Source organism: Oncorhynchus kisutch, linkage group LG23, assembly GCF_002021735.2.
Source record: "Oncorhynchus kisutch isolate 150728-3 linkage group LG23, Okis_V2, whole genome shotgun sequence".
Taxonomy (NCBI): Eukaryota; Metazoa; Chordata; class Actinopteri; order Salmoniformes; family Salmonidae; genus Oncorhynchus; species Oncorhynchus kisutch.
This window is the reverse complement of record NC_034196.2, coordinates 26,052,346-26,079,270: the sequence shown is the minus strand read 5'-3', so window position 1 is coordinate 26,079,270 and position 26,925 is coordinate 26,052,346.

Sequence of the window (26,925 nt, the reverse complement as noted above, 5' to 3'; positions counted from 1 at the left end):
TTCCCTTCACTGGAACTAAGGGGCCTAGCCCAAACCATGAAAAACAGATCATTATTCCTCCTCCAACAAACTTTACAGTTGGCACTGGCGCATGTAGCGTTCTCCTGGTGTCCGCCAAACCCATATTTGTCCGTCGGACTGCCAGATGGTGAAGCATGATTCATCACTCCAGAGAACGCGTTTCCACTGCTCCAGAGTCCAATGGTGGAGAGCTTTACACCACTCCAGCCGACGCTTGGCGTTGCATATGGTGACCTTATGGTGACCTTAGGCTTGTGTGCGGCTGATCGGCCACAGAAATCCATTTCATTAAGCTCCTGACGAACAGTTCTTGTGCTGAGCAGTTTGGAACTTGGTAGTGAGTGTTGCAACCGAGGACAGACGATTTTTACGCGCTGCGCGCTTCAGCACTTGACGCTCACGTTCTGTGAGTTTGTGTGGCCTACCACTTTGCAGCTGAGCCATTGTTGCTTCTAGATGTTTTCACTTGACAATAACAGTAGTTACAGTTGACCCGGGGCAGCTCTACCAGGGAAGAAATTTGACAAACTGACTTGTTGAAAAGATGGCATCCTATGATGGTCCTATGTTGAAAGTCACTAAGCCCTTCTGTATGGGCCATTCTACTGCCCATCAATGGAGATTGCATGGCTATGTGTTCGATTTTATACTACTGTCAGCAACAGGTGTGGCTGAAATAGCCGAATCCACTAATTTGAAGGGGTGTCCACATACTTTTGACACAATGACCCAGTTCCATCCTGGGTACAGATGCAGAATATTAATGTGATCACCCTGTTGCAGGAGAACTTTCCTGCAATGCAGGACATTTTAAACTTGTACTGTAGTGTATTTTAGGTTTAAAAAGAAGTCGGAAGTTTGTGATTTCCCCTTACGAAATATGTATTTACCTTTGCAAAAATGTCCATTAATTACAATCCACATTACCTGTTGCTTGCAGGATTATTTTCCTGCTGTAGCAAAATGGCTCAAATTAAGCTCCTACATGTGTGTCTCAAGACCCATTTATACCTGGTGCTAAACATGGGTCCTTTGTCCTGATCACGTTGTCTACATTCTGATTTTCTGTCTGTTATCTGCCCAATGTGTCTGCATTGTGACCAGATTTCCTGGTCCCTTCCTTTAAGCAAATTATTTCACAGCTATTCCTTCAAAATAATATTTATTTATTGTCAGACACATATTGATGTAATCAGTCAATGGTGCCACCTGTCAATGATTTTAGAGGGAGGAATAATGATTTAAATAGTTTCTCTATCCAGATCTGTCTACACTTTTATTTTACCTTTATTTAATTAGGCAAGTCAGTTAAGAACAAGTTCTTATTTTCAATGACGGCCTAGGAACGGTGGGTTAACTACCTTGTTCAGGGGCAAAACGACTTGTAAGATATCCAAACACCAATGCGTGTCTGACTACCTCTGAAGGTGAGCAGAATGATCTGATCACAATATATCTTTTGATTGTGCCCCAATGGACAAGATCAGGACAAATGACGATAGTTAGAACCAGGTATAAATGGGGATTAAGAGAACCATGGAACAGTCTCTAGCTAGCTCCTGAGACATCAATCATTCAAGTGTTTCCCAGTTTCCTAGGCAACTAGCAAGGCCATAGAGGCTTAGTTGGTGACTGTTTGTTGATGTTGAAGGCTGAGGTGATATGATGTTGTCATTTACATTTTCAGGAGGAACTTGAAAATAAGATTGGTTTGATGTTGAAATTTAGGGCTCTTATTAATCAGATCCCCTTTAGCCAACATTCGCATTGCGGTTGTTTTAAGGTGTCGGAGGGGGAACAGCATTAGAGCTGTCCAATCCAAAAGTGGCTCCCGGCATTATACCTAAAGCGGACATGCCATTGGCTGCACGGAGTCACATTAACAGAAATCCCCATGCAGCCTTGTTTACAAGTTTGAACAGTGTTATGTGAGATCAAATGTAGCTGCTCATCAATTTGATGGCTCCAATGCAGTTCCACCCCCGACACAGCCGAAACATCTGCTATTGCTGTTTATTTATTTATTTAACTAGGCAAGTCAGTTAAGAACAAATTCTTATTTTCAATGATGGTCTAGGAACAGTGGGTTAGTTAACTGCTTGTTCAGGGACAGAACGACAGATTTGTACCATGTCAGCTCGGGGATATGAACTTGCAAGCCTTTCGGTTACTAGTCCAACACTCTAACCACTAGGCTACCCTGCCGTTTAATGCTTGACCTAATTTAATCACTTTTAGGCATTGAATGCTAGACACAAAATCCAAATATAGCTACATCTTGATAAGACTTAATTATCTGTAATTTACAACAATTTGGTCTGCAGTTTTACAGCTGTGTTGACATTAAGAGCATTCAGTGTCTTCTGTTTCACTATCAATCTCAAGTGATTGTACTTCTCCCATAATAAACATTGTCATCCGAGAAACACATCCCTTGTTGTTTATACATAATTGTTTCTGGGTAAGCCCTTCCTATGCATTCTCAAGAGGAAACCCCACAGCTTGTAACTGTGAGAAGTTCTAGCATTTAGATTTAGGACTCTTCTCTCTCTCAAGGTAATGCACTCTTCTTTCCACTAGTGGAATATTGAAGAAATAGAAAACATGCAATTAAGTGGAAAAGATAAAGGACTACATATAATTAGTACTTAGCGTTCTCATTGACTTTGGCCAATTTATCTTTTCCAGAGCCTTCTACACTTCTATCTTCTTCCATCTCCACAAAAGCCCCAGTGGGAAAGTCTGTAATCAATTCCCCATGGCCTGTCCTGGAAGCCACAGCAGGAAATGTTATTAGTGATAAAATCAAATAAACTTTGCTCCTCGCAATAGTGAGGGATGCTGCTGGACAAATCAGATTAACACAGCAACTGAATGGCTTTGGCCCCCAGCCCAACTTAATTTCCTATATATTTGTTCACCCTGCTGCCAGCCAGATAACACTTGAAGCAGTGTTTCTCTCCTCTACCTTCTCCAATTACCTACAGATCCATTGTTGATAACAAAATGGATGTGTGCACGAGGAGAGATTAGGGGTGCATCAGCCTCATCTGTTTGGCCTTTTCCTTCTAAGACGACATCAAGTGTGTGTGTGTATGTGTGTGCCTGCCTGCCTATGTGTGCCTCTCTTTCTCCTCACTTTTGTTCAAGGAAAACAAGGTCCCTTGGGAACATTGGGTAAACACCAATACACCATGTTCTTGTCAACCAGTGAAGGGGCAGGATGAGTCATCCATTACAGAAATATAACAGTCCTCCTCTGTCACAAAAGCTTGAGACCAAACAAGTGGTGCTTTTCAAAACCTTGCGACCTTGAGTTTCATTCAATAAGTGTCAAACTTGACATACCAATTGTTGATTGATGATGGAATATATTTGTTGTTTGGTTATGACTGAAAGACAGCCGCTAATTGATGGAATTGATTGGTTAGGTAGTCATGACAACAAACGGCAAATGCTGTGGTCAACCGTGCATGTTACCTTCTTGTGCATCAGTCTGTTTAAGCTCTGTTATTGATTAAAATCATGTGTTGCTGTTGGTGTTCTTTACTGAATAAAAGACGGTTATAGTTCACAAATTGGTCAGTGAAATGACAGTGTCCTGTTCTGTTGGTTAAACACACATCTGTCATAGACAGGCTTCTGTCCATGTTGCGGAACCCATTGGGAATCAACATCTGTTTTTGCTGTCAACTGATTACAAATCTAAGATATTAATTTGATCACTTTTGTTACTGAGAATGCACAGCAGGAAATGCAAACGTGTACAGTGTAGTGTATTCAATGTTTAAAAAGGCTTCTAAAGTTTGTAATTTCCACTTAAAATGTCAGACTTGATTTGCCCCCAAAAAATGTTCTAACAACACCTACAAAACAAAAATCCATTAATTATAATCAACATTAAAAGAAAAATCACATTTCCTGTTGCTGCAGGATTATGTCCCTGCCTTTGCAAACTAGCTCAAATTAAGATCCTACATCTGTATTTTACTCTTCTGTATCACAGATGACCTAATACTTCACATTTCCCAATGTTTTCCCCACTCGGAAGTGTGCACAGCTCAGTTTTAACAAGAGAACACACAACAGGATCACAAATAGACTTCACATTTTCAAATGGCCCATCACTTTTAAAGTTCTTGACCAGAGCACGCTATTCTAACATTTCATTGCAGATACTAATTTCATTATAACTTCCAAAAGCCACATTTATGGAAAGTTACATAACAATGGAATTGTTTCTAATAATCCATGAAGTGTCTTAATAGGGTGTTGGGCCACCATGAGCCACCAGAACAGCTTCAATGCGCCTTGGCATAGATTCTACAAGTGTCTCTAACTATATTGGAGGGAGGTGACACCATTCTTCCACGAGAAATGCCATAATTTTGTTTTGTTGATGGTGGTGGAAAACACTGAGCCACTCCAGAATCTCCCATAAGTGTTCAATTGCGTTGAGATCTGGTGACTTAGACACACAACCACACACACACTCTTTAAACCCCCTATGCTCCTTTGAGACCACTCTTTCAAAGTCACAGAGATCCTGTCTTCCAGCCGCGGCAGCCAAAATAATTAGCAGATGGGTATTTTTTTATGATGGGATGTTTGAATTGCTTAATTACCTCAGGAAACACACCTTTGTAGAATCACCTGCTTCAAAATACATTTACGCAAGTGTTCCCTTTATTTTGGCAGTTACCTGTACATAACAATTGATTGTGACATATTGTCTTTTCCAGGTAATCAGTTAATGTTATCTAAATCAGCCACAGTGCAGATCAGGAAACCTGCCTTTGTATTGTTTTGAGGTCTAACTGAAAATGGGTATCTGATGTCCTGCTTTGTGTTTTGTATCAGCGAGCCAAGTTTTCTGGCTCAGTATGTGGGTGGTATGACTTTGCTCCAGAGGCAAGACAACCAGTGAGAGTGATGGGGCAGTACAGGCATGAGCATGGATCAATTACCTGTGAGCTATAGTGCACTAATCTACAGTTTTTATGGTCAATAACGATGCTGCCACATCTGTTCCAACAGCAAGCACATGCTCACGTGCATACACTTACATGCACGCACATACCACACCTCTTATTTACTATGTGAGACATGCCCAGACAGAGGGCACGTGAAAACAGCCACATGATAAGAACATCACAGGAGCCCAACTCATTCATATGTACAAATAAATGACATGTTGCTATATTTACGAAAGCCATCGCAGATTTGAAGTGTCCACAGTTAGTGGCAGAGTATTTCATTTAATGTGACTCTCAAGTGTTATTTAAAGTAGTCAATCCACATTCCAAATGAATGTCTCTCAGCATAGACCATACAACAAACATACAGTACATTACCAGGAGGAGACGGTAAAACAATATAGTCTGCATTGATGTGCATTTTGTATTAGATAGAATATACTGGATAGGGGCTCGAGAGCGATATCAAGGGAGCAAATGCTTGACTGCATCAGGTAAGCTCTCTGATTGAAATCTGCTTTAAAGGAAATGACTTGTCTTTATAGTGTGCAGGGATATGTGGCTCGATGTGCATGTACTGGTAAATCATAGATATGAGGCGGTGTTCCTGTGACGGAGAGTAATTGAATCTCTCAGATTCGCAGAAGTGGAGGCAGCTGCAGAGGAGGGTCATAAATATAGTGGGGATGTAGAATTCTGCGTAACCCTGGCTGCCTTCTCAGGTCCCCCACGTGCAGTTTCATTTAATTAACTGATCACTGGTTGACACGCACATGGCCTAACAGTTTTGAAAAAGCCTAAATGCACGTTTTCCAATAACTTGGGATTGCCATTTACAGCATAACAGATTCTAATATAAAATATACTAATAATAATCTGTGTTTTAGTAATGTAGTTAATAAATCAAACAAAGACACAAAGGAGACAGTGGTTATGCCAATAGATGCTTTGAATAGAAATGACCTAGAAATCAGTTGAAACAAGAGGTGACTGGTTAAACGGTGCTTACCTGGTTTACATTTTTGGTGCCTTTTGAAAAGTGTAACTTAGTCCCCCAAAAAGTTAGATTTCACCTAATTTTAACATGCTGTCATAAAGAGCATATGTTTAACTTCATAAAATCATGTTTTCCCATCTCAAGAGGAAAAAATAAGAGGTGCTATATTGAGTGCCAAATAAAGTAACAGGATTGACTGTTATAGGGTTGACCGTAACAGGGTTGACAATTTCATCTTAAATCAGCCATAAATCACTTTGTGACAGGGGGAATGGAAACTTGTGTGCAACAGGGAGGCATCTGAATGCAACAAAAAACATATGTAAAAAAATGGCTAGCCTGTCTATCTATGGGTAACAGGGTTGACGTGTTATTCTAGCCTGTCTATCTATGGGTAACAGGGTTGACGTGTTATTCTAGCCTGTCTATCTATGGGTAACAGGGTTGACGTGTTATTCTAGCCTGTCTATCTATGGGTAACAGGGTTGACGTGTTATTCTAGCCTGTCTATCTATGGGTAACAGGGTTGACGTGTTATTCTAGCCTGTCTATCTATGGGTAACAGGGTTGACGTGTTATTCTAGCCTGTCTATCTATGGGTAACAGGGTTGACGTGTTATTCTAGCCTGTCTATCTATGGGTAACAGGGTTGACGTGTTATTCTAGCCTGTCTATCTATGGGTAACAGGGTTGACGTGTTATTCTAGCCTGTCTATCTATGGGTAACAGGGTTGACGTGTTATTCTAGCCTGTCTATCTATGGGTAACAGGGTTGACGTGTTATTCTAGCCTGTCTATCTATGGGTAACAGGGTTGACGTGTTATTCTAGCCTGTCTATCTATGGGTAACAGGGTTGACGTGTTATTCTAGCCTGTCTATCTATGGGTAACAGGGTTGACGTGTTATTCTAGCCTGTCTATCTATGGGTAACAGGGTTGACGTGTTATTCTAGCCTGTCTATCTATGGGTAACAGGGTTGACGTGTTATTCTAGCCTGTCTATCTATGGGTAACAGGGTTGACGTGTTATTCTAGCCTGTCTATCTATGGGTAACAGGGTTGACGTGTTATGCTCGACCCGCTCAGTTTTCCACCACAAAACACCAGAAAAATACCTAAAGAGTAGAACCAGACTCCCTGCTTCTACACTATGATTTGACTATTAAATGTTCAATGTTTATGAAAAAAATATTTTAAAATAAATAGTTTCACCATAGTACAACGACAGTTCAGATCACATAACAGGGTTGACTTTAAAATGAGGGAGAGATGTAAATGAATCACACATACCATGAAGTAAATAATAATTGTCAGAAATTACTCTCAAAGCAACAAAATAAGTAGGGCTTTACAATGATGGTAAAAGCTTGTAGAATTCTTGGGTTAAAATCTTCCTCCAATTCACAGCGGGTGCACAGAGGGACATGTCAAAACATTTGATTCATTTTGAAAATCGTATTAATTGAATTCTCCATGTGGTTTACATATATTAAAGGGAGCTTCATTTAATATAAACAGGCTTCAATATTGGAGCACAATTTCTACTTTAAAAAAATTTAAGGGATGCAAAAATCACTAATTTCATAGCAGTTAAGCCACATCCACATGCCTCAACTCGCTGACCCCTGACTAATACTGTACTCGACTTAGCCCAACTGTCTAACGACGAGGTAAATTGTCTAAGTCGCTTTGCTGCCTTACACTGTAGGCAAATATTTTTTTTATGGAAGTGACCAGGCTATTGTGTTGAAAGATAGTGACGGGTTCAGACATGGCATGTTCAAAGAAATATAAGGTAGAATCCATTACCATCCACACAAGCTTTGTAAGTGTAAGTGTTGCCCATGATTTTGGAATGAGATGTTCGACAAGCAGGTGTCCACATAATTTTGTTCATGTTGTGTACTTCCTTTGAGAATAAGCCAGTGAGTTGTCATAGCACCATGCTGAGAAGTAAGAGTTTGCCACACTCAGACATCAATCCGAAATTAAAGATTTAGGCACACAGCAGGGCTGAAACCTTGACCCCTTTAAATCCTGAATCCACCTCTGATGCATTACATATGCGTATGACTACTTTCGGTGCCAAATGCCAAGCGTCGAGTCGAGGGACAGTCGGAGTTGCCAACAATTAGCATCTCCTAAACTCTCAGGTGCTTTCAAAAGGGTTAATTCCAGGCAAGGAGGCTTATTGCTGTGCTGTCTATTTCAGTGAGAGGGAAAGGCCTGAACCCTGCGTGAACCTGCCATGCAGCATGAGCGACCAATCACGGAACAAATGTATTATAAAAAAATGCCATCTGTTTTTCTTCATACTATCTTCTATCCAGCAGCACCAGTCCACCTGTGTCCAGAACATGATACCAATTACTTGCTCAGCATGCTTTTGACCATGCAAGACTTTGGGGCTTGTGGAAATGGAACAGAGTGTTTAACGGTAAATGTTACTGTACATGCAACGCCTGCCGTTGTGAGTATTGGTGCTTGATGTTGGTGGACAATGCTATGCTCTCCCAATTATATGAAAGAAATGCGCTGTGGAAGAATGTACTGTGATATTCTTCACACTCTTTCCCGGACACAATTATATGACATCACCATGACGTTAGTTCCATTCTCTGCAGCCTGAAGAGACATGCTGCCCTTTTTACAGCACTATTGGTTATATTGGCAATATGATATTATCTGCATCATGTGTTCCCATTTGAAGACAATCTGAACATCTGGCATACTATAGCTTCCAAACAAATCTGAATATTTATGATGCTTATAGAAAATAGTATGGGATTTGTTTGCGTGTGGCTGCATACATTCACTTCACTCATTCCAAATATGGATTTGTGCACATTCACTAATGGTGGGCCTCCACTGTAACCAGGCAACGGAGATGCAGAGTATGCGGTGTGAATAACAGTTCTACATCCTACATTAGCCCAGGCTTATTTTTAGAGATGGGTAAGCTTATGAAGGCCTTTTGGCTGCAGCTTCATATAAAATCAAAATCAAATCAAATTGTTTTGGTCACATCAACATATTTAGCAGATGTTATTGCGGGTGTAGTGAAATACTTGTGTTCCTAGCGCCAACAGCACAGTAATATCTAACAATTCACAACAATACACACAAATCTAAAAGTAAAATAATGGAATTCAAACATATATACACACACATTGTAGGACGAGCAATGACGGAGTGGCATTGACTAAAATACGGCAGAATAGAATACAGTATATACATATGAGATGAGAAAAGCAGCATGTAAACATTATTCAGATGACTAGTGTCCATTATTAAAGTGACCAGTGATTCCATGTCTATGTATATAGGGCAGCAGCCTCTAAGGTGCAGGGTTGAGTAACCAGGTGGTAACTAGCTAGTGATGGCTATTTAACAGTCTGATGGACTTGAGATTGAAAAACAGCTTATGTCTCTCTGTCCCAGCTTTGATGCAGCTGTACTGACCTCGCCTTCTGGATGATAGCGGGGTGAACAGGCTGTGGCTTGGGTGGTTGATGTCCTTGATGTTATTTTTGGCCTTCCTGTGACATCGGGTGCTGTAGGATACAATCCAAGGTGGCATATCAGTTCAGACGTCTTTTGTCCTCGTCTTGTCGTGTCCTGTATATATATATATTTACAACATTTCACATACATTTTATTTTTATTTACCATCAACTCATCTTCAAAACACTCTCCTGCAACCCGCCTCACCAATGTATTTTTATAAAAAAGTATTATTTACCTCAGAGCTGTAATCCTCCAAGAAGCTAGCCAGAAACTCCAGGAGGCTGGCCTGAAACTAGCCAGAAGCTAATCCAGAAGCTAGTTCAGAAGCTAGTTGGCTCCTTTACTGGCAAGTCGTTGGTGTTCAGCTAACCACGGTTTGTGGTCATCGGCTATCCTTTGGCTCGAAAGTCTATCGCCAGTTCTGTACGGCGCAGCGCGGCTCGGAGCGGAGCATACCGGACCAATTTTTCTCTCCATGTCCCTGGATTTCGACTGCTCTCTGGACATTCATGCCCGGATCTCACAGCTAGCTAGCTGCTATCCGTGTGACTATCGGCCTTCGTCGATTCCGGAGCAAACATCAATTGTTCCGGAGCTAGCAAGCTCCGTCAATCACTCCTGAGTTCCATCAATCGCACCTGGGCTGCAGTCGCCTATCCGGACCCGTTTTGCTGCCTTCGCGGAGCCCCACCGGGCCTTCACAACTGGACTGCCGACGTTATCTACCCGAAGGAGTTATTCGGCTGGCTCCTCCGTCGCGACGCTACCTTTTTATTATTATTTTTTTATTATTATTATTATGTTTTCTTCTTGGGCCTCTATAACTATATCTATTGTTTTTATTTTTGTTGTTGTTGTGTGATTTGGATTGATCCCCTCTACCACACGGAACCCCACTAATCTACTGACGGAGCGCAGGAGGTGGCTAACAACAGACCTCCATCCTATGCTAGCTTGCTACCGATGCCCTGGCTAGCTGTCTAAATCACCAACCAACCTCTCCACTCACCGGACCCTTTTGATCACTCGACTAAGCATGCCTCTCCTTAATGTCAATATGTCTTGTCCATTTCTGTTCTGGTTAGTGTTTATTGGCTTATTTCACTGTAGAGCCTCTAGTCCTGCTCACTATACCTTATCCAACCTATTAGTTCCACCACCCACACATGCAATGACATCTCCTGGTTTCAACGATGTTTCTAGAGACAATATCTCTCTCTTCATCACTCAATACCTAGGTTTACCTCCACTGTATTCACATCCTACCATACATTTGTCTGTACATTATACCTTGATGCTATTTTATCGCCCCCAGAAACCTCCTTTTACTCTATGTTCCAGACGTTCTAGACGACCAATTCTCATAGCTTTTAGCCGTACCCTTATTCTACTCCTCCTATGTTCCTCTGGCGATGTAGAGGTGAATCCAGGCCCTGCAGTGCCTAGCTCCACTCCTATTCCCCAGGCACTCTCTTTTGACGACTTCTGTAACCGTAATAGCCTTGGTTTCATGCATGTTAACATTAGAAGCCTCCTCCCTAAGTTTGTTCTATTCACTGCTTTAGCACACTCTGCCAACCCGGATGTTCTAGCTGTGTCTGAATCCTGGCTTAGGAAGACCACCAAAAACTCAGACATTTTAATTCCAAACTACAACATTTTCAGACAAGATAGAACTGCCAAAGGGGGCGGTGTTGCAATCTACTGCAAAGATAGCCTGCAGAGTTCTGTCCTACTATCCAGGTCTGTACCCAAACAATTTGAACTTCTACTTTTAAAAATCCACCTCTCTAAAAACAAGTCTCTCACCATTGCCGCCTGCTATAGACCACCCTCTGCCCCCAGCTGTGCTCTGGACACCATATGTGAACTGATTGCCCCCCATCTATCTTCAGAGTTCGTGCTGCTAGGCGACCTAAACTGGAACATGCTTAACACCCCAGCCATCCTACAATCTAAACTTGATGCCCTCAATCTCACACAAATAATCAATGAACCTACCAGGTACCTCCCCAAAACCTTAAACACGGGCACCCTCATAGATATCATCCTAACCAACTTCCCCTCTAAATACACCTCTGCTGTCTTCAACCAAGATCTCAGCGATCACTGCCTCATTGCCTGCATCCGTAATGGGTCAGCGGTCAAACGACCTCCACTCATCACTGTAAAACGCTCCCTGAAACACTTCTGCGAGCAGGCCTTTCTAATCGACCTGGCCGGGGTATCCTGGAAGGATATTGATCTCATCCCGTCAGTAGAGGATGCCCGGATATTTTTTTTAAATGCCTTCCTAACCATCTTAAATAAACATGCCCCATTTAAGAAATTTAGAACCAGGAACAGATATAGCCCTTGGTTCTCCACAGACCTGACTGCCCTTAACCAACACAAAAACATCCTATGGCGTTCTGCATTAGCATCGAACAGCCCCCGTGATATGCAGCTGTTCAGGGAAGCTAGAAATCATTATACACAGGCAGTTAGAAAAGCCAAGGCTAGCTTTTTCAAGCAGAAATTTGCTTCCTGCAACACTAACTCAAAAAAGTTCTGGGACACTGTAAAGTCCATGGAGAATAAGAACACCTCCTCCCAGCTGCCCACTGCACTGAAGATAGGAAACACTGTCACCACTGATAAATCCACCATAATTGAGAATTTCAATAAGCATTTTTCTACGGCTGGCCATGCTTTCCACCTGGCTACTCCTACCCCGGACAACAGCACTGCACCCCCAACAGCAACTCGCCCAAGCCTTCCCCATTTCTCCTTCTCCCAAATCCATTCAGCTGATGTTCTGAAAGAGCTGCAAAATCTGGACCCCTACAAATCAGCCGGGCTAGACAATCTGGACCCTTTCTTTCTAAAATTATCTGCCGAAATTGTTGCCACCCCTATTACTAGCCTGTTCAACCTCTCTTTCGTGTCGTCTGAGATTCCCAAAGATTGGAAAGCAGCTGCGGTCATCCCCCTCTTCAAAGGGGGGGACACTCTTGACCCAAACTGCTACAGACCTATATCTATCCTACCGTGCCTTTCTAAGGTCTTCGAAAGCCAAGTCAACAAACAGATTACCGACCATTTCGAATCTCACCATACCTTCTCTGCTATGCAATCCGGTTTCAGAGCTGGTCATGGGTGCACCTCAGCCACGCTCAAGGTCCTAAACGATATCTTAACCGCCATCGATAAGAAACATTACTGTGCAGCCGTATTCATTGATCTGGCCAAGGCTTTCGACTCTGTCAATCACCATATCCTCATCGGCAGACTCGACAGCCTTGGTTTCTCAAATGATTGCCTCGACTGGTTCACCAACTACTTCTCTGATAGAGTTCAGTGTGTCAAATCGGAGGGTCTGCTGTCCGGACCTCTGGCAGTCTCTATGGGGGTGCCACAGGGTTCAATTCTTGGACCGACTCTCTTCTCTGTATACATCAATGAGGTCGCTCTTGCTGCTGGTGAGTCCCTGATCCACCTCTTCCGGCCCTTCTTTGGACACTGTGTTAACAACCCTCCAGGCAAGCTTCAATGCCATACAACTCTCCTTCCGTGGCCTCCAATTGCTCTTAAATACAAGTAAAACTAAATGCATGCTCTTCAACCGATCGCTACCTGCACCTACCCGCCTGTCCAACATCACTACTCTGGACGGCTCTGACTTAGAATACGTGGACAACTACAAATACTTAGGTGTCTGGTTAGACTGTAAACTCTCCTTCCAGACCCATATCAAACATCTCCAATCCAAAGTTAAATCTAGAATTGGCTTCCTATTTCGCAACAAAGCATCCTTCACTCATGCTGCCAAACATACCCTTGTAAAACTGACCATCCTACCAATCCTCGACTTTGGCGATGTCATTTACAAAATAGCCTCCAATACCTTACTCAACAAATTGGATGCAGTCTATCACAGTGCAATCCGTTTTATCACCAAAGCCCCATATACTACCCACCATTGCGACCTGTACGCACTCGTTGGCTGTCCCTCGCTTCATACTCGTCGCCAAACCCACTGGCTCCATGTCATCTACAAGACCCTGCTAGGTAAAGTCCCCCCTTATCTCAGCTCGCTGGTCACCATAGCATCTCCCACCTGTAGCACACACTCCAGCAGGTATATCTCTCTAGTCACCCCCAAAACCAATTCTTTCTTTGGCCGCCTCTCCTTCCAGTTCTCTGCTGCCAATGACTGGAACGAACTACAAAAATCTCTGAAACTGGAAACACTTATCTCCCTCACTAGCTTTAAGCACCAACTGTCAGAGCAGCTCACAGATTACTGCACCTGTACATAGCCCACCTATAATTTAGCCCAAACAACTACCTCTTTCCCAACTGTATTTAATTTTAATTTATTTATTTATTTTGCTCCTTTGCACCCCATTATTTTTTATTTCTACTTTGCACATTCTTCCATTGCAAAACTACCATTCCAGTATTTTACTTGCTATATTGTATTTACTTTGCCATCATGGCCTTTTTTGCCTTTACCTCCCTTCTCACCTCATTTGCTCACATTGTATATAGACTTGTTTATACTGCATTATTGACTGTATGTTTGTTTTTACTCCATGTGTAACTCTGTGTCGTTTTATCTGTCGAACTGCTTTGCTTTATCTTGGCCAGGTCGCAATTGTAAATGAGAACTTGTTCTCAACTTGCCTACCTGGTTAAATAAAGGTAAAATAAAAAATAAAAAAAAAGGTGTCCTGGAGGGCAGGCAGTGTGCCCCCGGTGATGTGTTGGGGATGCGTCTCCACCCTCTGGAGAGCCCTGCAGTTGTGGGCAGAGCAATGTGGTGATACAGCCCGACAGGATGCTCTCAGTTGTGCATCTGTATAAGTTTGTGAGGGTCTTAGGGGCCAAGCTGAACTATTGGATATCAGAGCAACGTCGTCAATTTACCAGCGCTACGACCAGGAATACGACTTTCCCCAAGCGGATCCTTTATCTGAACCACCCAGGACATTTGAACTGATTCCAGAGGCTGACCCAAAACAACGCCGCTGGAGAAGCAGCAGATGGAGCGTTCTTTTGGTCAGACTTTGGAGGTGCGCACACCACCCAATGCTTCCAAGTATATTACTCGCTTATGTTCAGTCTCTAGATAACAAGGTGGACGAAATTAGGGTAAGGGTTGCTTTCCAGAGAGACATCAAGGATTGTAACATACTCTGTTTCACGGAAACATGTCTCTCTCGGAATATGCTGTCGAAGTCAATACAGCCACATGGATTCTTTGTGCGTCGCACCGACAGGAATACAAATCTCTCCAGGATGAAGAAGGGCGGGGTGTATGTTTCATGTTTGTTAATTCTAACAACATACAGGAACTCAAGTCCTTTTGTTCACCTGACCTAGAATTCCTCAAAATCAAATGCCGACCGTATTATCTCCCAAGGGAACGCTCCTTGGTTATTGTCACAGCCGCGTATATCCCCCCTCAAGCTGATACCATGACGGCCCTCAAGGAACTTCACTGGACTTTGTGCAAACTGGAAACCATATATCCTGAGGCTGTATTGTAGCTGGGGATTTCAAAAATTCAAATTTGAGAACAAGGCTACCTAAATTCTATCAGCATATTGACTGTAGCACTCGCGCTGGTAAAACACTAGATCACTGCTACTCTAACTTCCGTGATGCATATAAGGCCCTCCTCCGCCCTCCTTTCTGCAAATCTGACCACAACTCCATGTTGCTCCTCCCTTCTTATAGGTAGAAACTTTAACAGGATGTACCCGTGCTAAGGGCTATTCACCGCTGGTCTGACCAATCAGAATCCACACGTCAAGATTGTTTTGATCACGCGGACTGGGACATGTTCCGGGTAGCCTCAGAGAATAATATCAATTTATACGCTGATTCGGTGAGTGAGTTTATAAGGAAGTGTATTGGAGATCCTATCCTAACTAGAAACTGTTGATAGATGGCGGCATTCACGCAAAACTGAATGCACGAACCACCGCATTTAACAATGGAAAGGTGACTGGGAATATGGCCGAATACAAACAGTGTAGTTATTCCCTCTGCAAGGCAATCAAACAAGCAAAATGTCAGTATAGAGTCGCAATTCAACAGCTCAGACACATGAGATATGTGGCAGGGTCTACAGACAATCACGGACTACAAATGGGAACCAGCCACGTCACAGACACCGACATCTTGCTTACAGGCAAACTAAACACCTTCTTTGCCCGCTTTGATAATACAGTGCACCCAATGCGGCCCGCTACCAAGTACTGTGGGCTCTCCTTCTCCGTGGCCGACATGAGTAAGCCATTTAAACGTGTTAACCCTCACAAGGCTGCCAGCGCAGACGGCAGCCCTAGCCACGTCCTCAGAGCATGCGCAGACCAGCTGGCTGGAGTGTTTATGGACATATTCACTCTCTCCCTATCCCAGTCTGCTGTTCCCACATGCTTCAAGATGGCCACCATTGTTCTTGTACCCAAGAAGGCAACAGAAATTACTATCGCGCCGTAACACACACTTATGTCATCATGAAGTGCTTTGAGTGACTAGTCAAGTATCAAATCACCTCCACATTACCTGTCATCCTAGACCCACTTCAATTTGCTTACCACCCCAATAGGTCCAGACGATGCAATCGCCATCACACTGTACACTGCCCTATCTGGACAAGAAGAATACCCATGTAAGAATGCTGTTCATTGACTACAGCTCAGCTTTCAACACCATAGTACCCTCCAAGCTCATCATTAAGCTTGTAGCGGTATTTATTAGAGAGGGGTGAAGATAAATATTTTGTTTGGGCACCAGGCAGGTAGTAACCATTTCGAAAGGAAGAGTAGAATAGAGAGAGTACCACTACCAGACCCACACACATCAGCAGAAGAGACTGCCTAGAGTGTAGCCTGTTAGCCAGTGGAGAGAAAAGAGAATACCAACCATATAAAACCCACGTCACCGCACAGGGGTAACCCCACCAAGAATACCTCATACAATAGTAATAATGGCAGAGCAATTGAACAGCGACTTCATACAAGAAAGAACACAGTCATCAACAGAGAATTTGTAATAATCTGTATTATCTTCCAGTGGATGAGTGCAGAGGGTATGAATGTGGGGGGTGTTCATAGACACAACAAAGGCCTTAAAAATGTCCACAATCTGCTCAGCCACATGTCATTAGTACACACCACCTCAATACAGTTCCAATAACAATACACAACTTGCAAACAACCTCCCTTTTAACTAAAATGTCCACCCAAATACTTCTGGCAGGGCAATAATAGTCCAGTGCTAATGAACATCAACGGGAAGTGCATTTGAAAATAGAAAGTCTGCTGCAGTGTAAAGCACAGGAACGATAGAAAAGAAAAAGAATAGAGAGAGAGAGAGAAAGAGAGATCTTAGCTGTTGACTTCAGGCTTGCAGTTGTACTGTCTGACCATCTGATGTTTTGTTGGCTTGTATGTCAAAGCTTCACACCAATGTTTCTACTAATCCATGTGATCCATATCCGGTACGGTCCCAAACGATAACAACCATGACCTAGAGCAGTCACACGATGATTGATTTAAACACTTTATAAACTAAACACGCTGAAAATTAACAAGGAGTTGTGCAGCATAGCACACACAATCAAACTGTCGCGCCAACCAAGAGCTCCCTCCCAGAGAGCTGAAAGAGCTGTCTTTATCTCCTCCTTCCTTACTGCTGATGCGCTCCATGCAGGATTTCACCACAAGCTTGAGGCCCTGGGTGTCAAACCCGCCCTGTGCAATTGGGTCCTGGGCTTCCTGACAGGCCACCCCCAGGTGGTGAAGGTAGGAAACAACACCTCCACTTCGATTTATCCTCAACACTGGGGCCCCACAAGGGAGCGTGCTCAGCCCCCTCCTGTACTCCCTGTTCACCTATGACTGCGATGCCATGCACGCCTCCAACTCAATCATCAAGTTTGCAGATGGCACAACAGTAGTGGGCTTGATTAACAACAGTGACGAAACAGCCTACAGGGAGGAGGTGAGGGCACTCGGAGTGTGGTGTCAGGAAAACCACCTCTCACTCAACGTCAACAAAACAAAGGAGATGATCGTGGACTTCAGGAAACAGCAGACGGAGCACCTCCCTACCCACATCGACGAGAGAAGGTGGAAAGTTTTAAGTTCCTCAGAGTACACTTCACAGACAAACTGAAATGGTCCACCCACACAGACAGTGTGGTGAAGAAGGCGCAACAGCGCCTCTTCAACCTCAGTAAGATGAAGAAATTTGGCTTGGCACCTACAATCCTCACAAACTTATACAGATGCACAATTGAGATACCGCCTGGTATGGCAACTTTTTTTTAAACATAAAAAAAAAAAGTTAAGTGGTGCGTGCATACAGTATGTATGTCATACAGTATGCATACAGTATGTATTCACCCCCTTTGCTTTGAAGCCCCTAAATAAGATCTGGTGCAACCAAGTACCTTCAGAAGTCACATAATTAGTTAAATAAAGTCCACCTGTGTGCAATCTAAGTGTCATATGATCTGTCACATGATCTCAGTATATATACACCTGTTCTGAAAGGCCCCAGAGTCTGCAACACCACTAAGAAAGGCGCACCACCAAGCACGCACCATGAAGACCAAGGATCTCTCCAAACAGGTCAGGGACAAAGTTGTGGAGAAGTACAGATCAGGGTTGGGTTATAAAAAAAATATCAGAAACTTTGAACATCCCATGGAGCACCATTAAATCTATTATTTAAAAATGGAAACAATATGGCACCACAACAAACCTGCAAAGAGAGACCGCCCACCGAAACTCACGGTCCAGGCAAGGAAGGCATTAATCAGAGAGGCAACAAAGAGACCAAAGTTAACCTTGAAGGAGCTGTAAAGCTCCACAGAGGAGATTGGAGTATCTGTCCACTTTAAGCCGTACACTCCGCAGAGCTGGGCTTTACGGCCAGAAAAAAGCCATCGCATAAAGAAAGAAATAAGCTTACACGTTTGGTGCTCACCAAAAGACATGTGGGAGACCCCCCCAAAATAAAGAAGATACTCTTTATTTCTGGTCAGATGAGCCAAAAATGTAGCTTTTTGACCATCAAGGATGTCTGGTGCAAATCCAACACCTCTCATCACCCTGAGACAACATCCCCACAGTGAAGCATGGTGGTGGCAGGATCATGCTGTAGGGATGTTTTTCATCGGCAGGGACTGGGAAACTGCTAAGAATTGAAGGAATGATGGATGGCGCTAAATACAGGGAAATTCTTGAGGGAAACCTGTTTCAGTCTTCCAGAGATTTGAGACTGGGATGGATGTTCACCTTCCAGCAGGAGGATGAACCTAAGCATACTGCTAAAGCAACAATCAAGTGGTTTAAAGGGAAACATTTAAATGTCTTGGAATGGCCTAGTCAAAGCCCAGACCACAATCCAATTGAGAATCTGTGGTATGACTTAAAGATTGCTGTACACCAGTGGAACCCATCCAACTTGAAGGTGCTGGTTTAGTTTTGCATTGAATAATGGGCAAAGATCCCAGTGGCTAGATGTGTCAAGCTTATAGAGACATACCCCAAGAGACTTGCAGCTGTAATTGCTGAAAAAGGTGGCTCTACAAAGTATTGACGTTGGGGGGGGGTGAATAGTTACGCACACTCAAGTTCTGTTTTTTTGTCTTATTTTTTTTTTCTTCACAAAAAATATTTTGCATCTTCAAAGAGGTAGGCATGTTGTGTAAATCAAATGATACAACCCCCCCCAAAAACACATTTTATTTCCAGGTTGTAAGGCAACAAAATAGGAAAAATGTCAAGGAGGGTGAATACTTTCGGAAGCCACTGAACAGCACCCAATGTCACAGGAAGACAAAAAAAGATAATCATGGACAACAACCACCCGAGCCACTGCCTGTTCACCCCACTACCATCCAGAAGGCGACGTCAGTACAGGTGCATCAAAGCTGGGACCGAGAGACTGAAAAACAGCTCTATCTCAAGTCCATCAGACTTCACTAACACAGAGAGGCTGCTGCCTACATACAGACTTGAAATCATTGGCCACTTTAATAAATGGATCACTAGTCACTTTAAATAATGCCACTCTAATAATGTTTACATACATATGAGATGAGTGATGCAAGGTATGTACTGTATTTTAGACTATCCATTGCATCTTGCCTATGTCACTGCACTCACAAGAACATCTGCTAACCATGTGTACAGTATGTGACCAATGCAATTTGATTTGAGGAAGCGGTTATTTTCCTGGCATCACTCCGCCAGGGCCCTCACCACCTCCCTGAAGGCTGTCTCTTCATTGTTGGTAATCAGGCCTACTTCTGTTGTGTCGTCTGTAAACTTGATGATTGAGTTGGAGGCGTGCGTGGCCACGCAGTCATAGGTGAGCAGGGTGTACAGGAGGGGGCAGAGCACGCACCCCAAGGCCTCATGTGGGTCCCATCTAAGGCCCAATGTCTCTCAGAGGGAGTTTATAAGAACCCTGAGGACTGTGGAGAAGAATACCAGGGGAAGCAGGGAAATACAGAGAGAGACAGGGTTGGAGCCCTTCCATGAGGCTTGGAGCTCTTCCCTGCGGGTCGGAGCTCTTCCCTGAGGGTCGGAGCTCTTTGAGGGCTGAGAGAGAAAGAGAGCCTGAGCAAAGCCAACAAACATGGCTTGACATGATTAGCTCTGATGATGACAGTTTTTAGCATAGTGACACCATTCTACTGTATCACTGGCTATACCCTACAGCCTTAGCTTCTTCAACACAATCAATCTCCACTCCTCCAGATTATGTGTGGGTGCATCACCCAGGTGTGTGCTACATGTTAGTGAGTGAGTATAGCTACCTCCATACAACAAAGTGCTTTGAGACCTTGTGAGAAGGTCTATATGAATACATTCCAATGCCTTTTTCTGCAACACAACAACCCAGTCTAAAACATTCTCATCAATATAGACTCCTCAATTGTAATTCTAGAACCTACAATTCTAAGAATTCTCGGACACTAACAATTTTGCCTGTACAGCATCAAGCATTTCCTTGTGATGTCGGATCAGAGGACATAGCATCTGTCAAAATATGTCTATCTGTTAATGCAAATTGTAGCAATTGTGTATGGCTCATTGCATCTCCATTCAGGTTACCCGTTTCTTCAGTTGGGAGTTAATTATTTATCTCTTTCAAACTGAAACATCTTCCAGGCAAATTGCAACTTCTACGGGACACTTATAAACAGAGAAAATGTGTTGTTCTTATCCCCCTATTTAGAGATATACATTTTAAACATTAAAACCTAGAAATGTATTGTTCGTTTGAGGACGTTTAGATACTGTGGCCAAGTGGCAGTTACTGTATCTTTCCGCTCTATAATTTTTCTATTGCAGGCTGGATAATACACTGATGCCTCTGATGCATGGCTTCCTGTTTTGAATTGTACCCTGTCTGCCAAGCACCCAGAACAGGAAACTATCTGTATTATCCCTGAGATTAGGAGCACAGAACAATTAAAGTAACTTTGTGTCACGTTTTTCAGATCACCAAAGTGGTCATTTAAAGTAATATTTGGCTTCAAAATCAACGTTTGTCTGAAAATGTTTAGACCACAGTGGTCTAATGTCGAGATGAGTCCACGCTCCACCTCCCATGCCATCTGTTCTGTAGATCCTGTGAACTGCAAATGAATGGGAGCGATGGGAAACATAAAATTAGGAAATTGTATGGTGCCCATCTTTCCCATTCATTTGGGATTGAGTTATAGAGCTGGATCGACACAACAGATGGCATTGGATGTGGACTTATTTCAACATCAGACCATTATGTAGGTCTGAAAATGTTTGACAAACTTAGATTTTGGAGTGAACTATTGATTTAACTGTCAAACATAATGGAAATTCACACATTTATGTTCAACATTCACAATTTACAGCAACATTAGTGCAGTCGCAACCACCCCCTCCAAACAAACCACCCAAACACACAGACTAAGGATTTCTCATTTACGGTTCCATTTGATACATTTTCTATCAGATAGAGTATTTGCCCTCAATATGATAACGACATGGACGGATAGATCAGAACCTCCAGCGATCCGGCACAGAGGGTAAGCCAGTTGAAATGAGAGGGCGAGCAGAGCAGAGCACGGCTCCACCAAGCAGGTTATTGGCCAAGCCTATAATCAGGGAACAAGGTTATTATAGTTTTGTGTTTTTAGATTTTTATTTGACATTAATTTTGTTCATTTTTTCCGATTTGATTTGCGAGATTTGATTCAGTTTTAGTTTGATTAAAACATTTCTATTTTTATTATATTTAGTTGTATTGTTAGGTTTAGTGTTATTGTAGGTTCTATTTATTTCCTGTTAGCAAGTGATATCCTTTTGGATATCCCAGACCTAGAGTAACAGCACTAGGTCTGGGGAGGATGTTGGATATCCCAGACCTAGAGTAACAACACTAGGTCTGGGGAGGATGTGATTTGCGAGATTTGATTCAGTTTTAGTTTGATTAAAACATTTCTATTTTTATTATATTTAGTTGTATTGTTAGGTTTAGTGTTATTGTAGGTTCTATTTATTTCCTGTTAGCAAGGGATATCCTTTTGGATATCCCAGACCTGGAGTAACAGCACTAGGTCTGGGGAGGATGTTGGATATCCCAGACCTAGAGTAACAACACTAGGTCTGGGGAGGATGTGATTTGCGAGATTTGATTCAGTTTTAGTTTGATTAAAACATTTATATTTTTATTATATTTAGTTGTATTGTTAGGTTTAGTGTTATTGTAGGTTCTATTTATTTCCTGTTAGCAAGTGATATCCTTTTGGATATCCCAGACCTAGAGTAACAGCACTAGGTCTGGGGAGGATGTTGGATATCCCAGACCTAGAGTAACAGCACTAGGTCTGGGGAGGATGTTGGATATCCCAGACCTAGAGTAACAGCACTAGGTCTGGGGAGGATGTTGGATATCCCAGACCTAGAGTAACAGCACTAGGTCTGGGGAGGATGTTGGATATCCCAGACCTAGAGTAACAGCACTATGTCTGGGGAGGATGTTGGATATCCCAGACCTAGAGTAACAGCACTAGGTCTGGGGAGGATGTTGGATATCCCAGACCTAGAGTAACAGCACTAGGTCTGGGGAGGATGTTGGATATCCCAGACCTAGAGTAACAGCACTAGGTCTGGGGAGGATGTTGGATATCCCAGACCTAGAGTAACAGCACTAGGTCTGGGGAGGATGTTGGATATCCCAGACCTAGAGTAACAGCACTAGGTCTGGGGAGGATGTTGGATATCCCAGACCTAGAGTAACAGCACTAGGTCTGGGGAGGATGTTGGATATCCCAGACCTAGAGTAACAGCACTAGGTCTGGGGAGGATGTTGGATTCTCAGACATTTCAACAACAAAAAAGAGAACTCTTTATTTAGCTTGTAGGCAGACATCTCAGAACGTTGCGATTCAAACCAAAGTTTGCAAGCAAAACTTTTGCCTTGGTTTTAGTGAAGGTAGATCATGTAAACTAGTCAATTGTGAAATGCACTCATTAAAAATAACCTCCACCATCTCGCTAGCTAGCCACTACTTTGTGTCCGGCGGGGCTGTTTACGCCAGGGTAACAAGTGTTTAAGCCGCTGACGTCACCAGATAAAGAAGTGACGCACTTCCCTGTTTCGACTCCTCCTCTCTGTCCCAACTGACACACGTACATGTACAGACGTGTATGCTGGAAGATTGGTACATTGTGGGAGGTAACCCATCTGTCTAGAGACTCAGACTCATAGACATCGCATCATTGTATCTGTCCCATTAAGGCTTCTGTGAGAGCACGGGCAGTGCCATTGAGGCATCTCCATTTTGAAGTAGTCAGTTTTCTTCTTCTTCTACTTCTGAGTTGATAAACAAACTGTAAGGGTGCAAACTGCCACCTAGAGTGTGTTGTTTGAACAGGTATAAAGCCAAGGTTGCAATTTACTGCCACCTACAGTTATAGAATGTTTCCACACAAGAATAATTCATTGGTTTATCCCTCCTGGTGACCTGAATGGAATTATGTGATTCTTCCTTAACCCAGTTGACTACTTCAAAATGGTGAAAGTCCTCAATGGCACTGCCCATGCTTAAACAGACTTTTGGGGACTAGAGCCCTCTCTCTATCTCTATGAGAGAAAGCTAGTGATAGTGATGCACAAACTAGGCCTATTTGAAACATTGCCATCTCCTGACAGAATTTACCTGCCAGATTCAAAAGCTCCAGTCTGTCACCAATGGCCACTGGGAAAGCTGCCAAAGCATGCTTGGACTACTTTTCCCAGGCATTAACTCAGAGGAATTAACTCAATCAAACCTGAGACAATCAGTAGCAGTAAAAACTCGGGGAAGCCAATCTAGAAAAAGCAGCCATATTACAACCTGTGTGTTGTGATAATTGCATTGTATGCTCTATAACCTGTTAGTTCATATGCATTGACACCGTGATATATAGGTCTAAGGCCAAGACAATAAGAAGACAATAAATCATTTCAACCAAACGTTTGTTTCATTACAAAACCGGAGAGCAACACCTGTCCGGTGAAGTCCACAAAACATATTGCATGTAACAAACAGTTACATGACCTACAGCATGGTCAAGCAAGGTAACGTTTCCCACATTTTCAGACTACTAAACAACTCTTGACTTAGAACTACTGAGAGTTACTACAAGTCACAAAGAAAACAGGAGCTTCCCTCCACTATTCCAGCACCATTTCAACTTCAACATAATCTAATCACCTCTGCTTAGTCTAATACAATGACAACTACAAGTTACCAAAACATTTTGTCCAATCAACATAAGCTACATATGATGTGGCTGTCCATGTTACTGATTTCTGTGTGTGTGTGTGTGTGTGTGCGCAAGTAGAAACATGTTGACTCACCCTATTTGTAGAGAAATGCAAATGCCAATGCCGTCCTCCTCTTTCATGTTGCCTAAACATTGCATTATTCTGTCATACAGCACACACTTAGTTGTTGCTGTCCTACCTGACTAAAATATTTGCTCGCTAGCCTAACTTCCTTTCTTGGGCAATGATATGCCAGGCCAGCTACTTAACATTAGCATACTACATGTATTGTAGCTACAGGGTTGGTAGGTTACTTTTTAAATGTAATCCGTTACTGTTACTAGTTACCTGTCTGAAATTGTAATCATTAACTTAACTTTTGGATTATCTAAACTCAGTAACGTAATCAGATTACTTTCAGTTACTTAACGTGTAAAGCACATAAGAAAAAAAATATTATTACCAATTTAACATTTATTGCAGCAGGATGTTTGAGCCAGTAAGCAGAGACACATTAGAACACATCACAAAACATTGTGACAAAAAATGTATTTAAGCCCTGTATACCTGCCACTAACATGCGTCCTTCATCCTGATCTTGTCCATTTACACCTATAAGATCTGATCACAGTCAGACCACAATGCGTCTTTTAATCATGTACACCTGTCTAAAAGCGTGGGCACAAACACAATGTGCAGGACAAAGGGTACATGTTGAGACCAGGTATAAGGAAGGGCTTAAGTAACACAGCAACATGGATGGTGCTAAACACTTATCCCACAGGACACCAGTACAAAAAAAGTATGCACTCACTACTGTAAGTCGCTCTGGATGACTAAAATGAGAAATAAAATATGAAGAAAACATTTTGTTTACAACATGCACAGTGTAATCACACATTTAGTCCACCAAAACGTTTTTAAAGTTTAAGCAAAAAAAAGGTGCAGCTAGGTCCAATAAACCCACATGGTATTGCAGAAGGCCTATTCTGAAGCTAGCCTACTCAGATGATTGAAAGCAGAAATTGCTGTTGTAAACAGGTTTCCACCATAGCTGAAAAGGCGCTCAACTGGGGCACTGGAAGGCAGTGTAGTGTTATACTTCAGAAACAAGTTCCAGACTATGGGCAACGCCAAAGACTTGTCTTTGTCTTCGATGTGCTTCCTCACCTCATCCTCTGCATTGCCACTGGCCCTTGATGTTCCACCTCCGAACACAAAAAAATTGTCTTCTGACTCATCAGACTCGTTCTGTGCTCGCTCATCAACATCTTCGGAGTGTGTGTTCTCCATAGAAGTTGCTTCTTGAACTAATGTGCTCCGCATCTCCTCTCTCTTTCCAGGGTTGAGCCAACACAGTCAGAACTTTGGCAGAACTTTGCTTCATGGGTACTTAGAATAGGTCCAAACCGGCGATCTATAGCCTCAATGACCGCAGTGATGTGTGCAGAGAATGTCGAGAGAGGTATTTTCTTTGAGAGCTTAGACTTCAACTTTAGGATTGCTGGGATAAGAAAGCCAAGAAAACACTTCTTCTCTCCCTGAAGAAGATCAATCGAGAATGTGAGTGGCTGTAGGACTGCACTGTACTCCTTGAGAAAAGCAATCTCACAAGGATGTAGTTTGCTGCTCACACCCAGGTCTGCACAGATTTGCCCCAGCTGGTCATCTGTGAGGGCTACTGTATGAGTTTGGAGATGGCACGGTACTCTGAGCTCCATCTTGTCACACATGGCAGTTACTTTCTTGCTTGCAATGTCCTCTATTGCCTCTGATTCTCATTTTGACATTGTGTAACGGATGTGAAACGCTAGCTTAGTTAGCGGTGATTCGCGCTAAATAGTGTTTCAATCGGTGACGTCACTTGCTCTGAGACCTTGAAGTAGTGGTTCCCCTTGCTCTGCAAGAGCCGCTGCTTTTGTGGAGCGATGGGTAACGATGCTTCGTGGGTGTCAGTTGTTGATGTGTGCAGAGGGTCCCTGGTTCGCGCCCGGGTATGGGCGAGGGGACGGTCTAAAGTTATACTGTTACAATTGCACTTTTCGTGATGGACCTTGGGATGCAGCTTTGTCCACCTCATTGGTGGTGATCAGGTTGAAGGTGTGTCCCACACAATGTTGATGTGCAGGGAGAAAAAAGTTCAGCATATATTTTACAAAGACTATTGTTCAGAAAAAAATGTCTTTGGTTTAAAATGATCAATACTGAAACTTTCAGATGAAGTTTGAGAGTGAAGTAAACATGTTCAATTGCTTTCATGAGCTTTTTCTCTCATTGCCCTGAGTTTAAGATAAGGGGTTAGCCATCTTGGAATTAAGAACATTTCCAATAACTTTATTTTCAAGAATCGAATTTCTACTTAACTTTTTGCTTAAGGAGAAACATAAGAAATAGCACAATAACATTTCCAATACATTTTTTGATGAATAACAACTTTGCTTAACTTTCTTCTTCAGTCTGAATATGGCCCAGATGTCTGCTGTGGTGCAGATGTACTACACTCTGTAGTTTGGTGGAGGGAGCTTCTTTCATGGACTCAAATTCCCTTTCAATTCATTCTACACATGACCTTTCTCCCACCACTGATTCCTTCTACTAGCTTGCAGAATGAAGGGA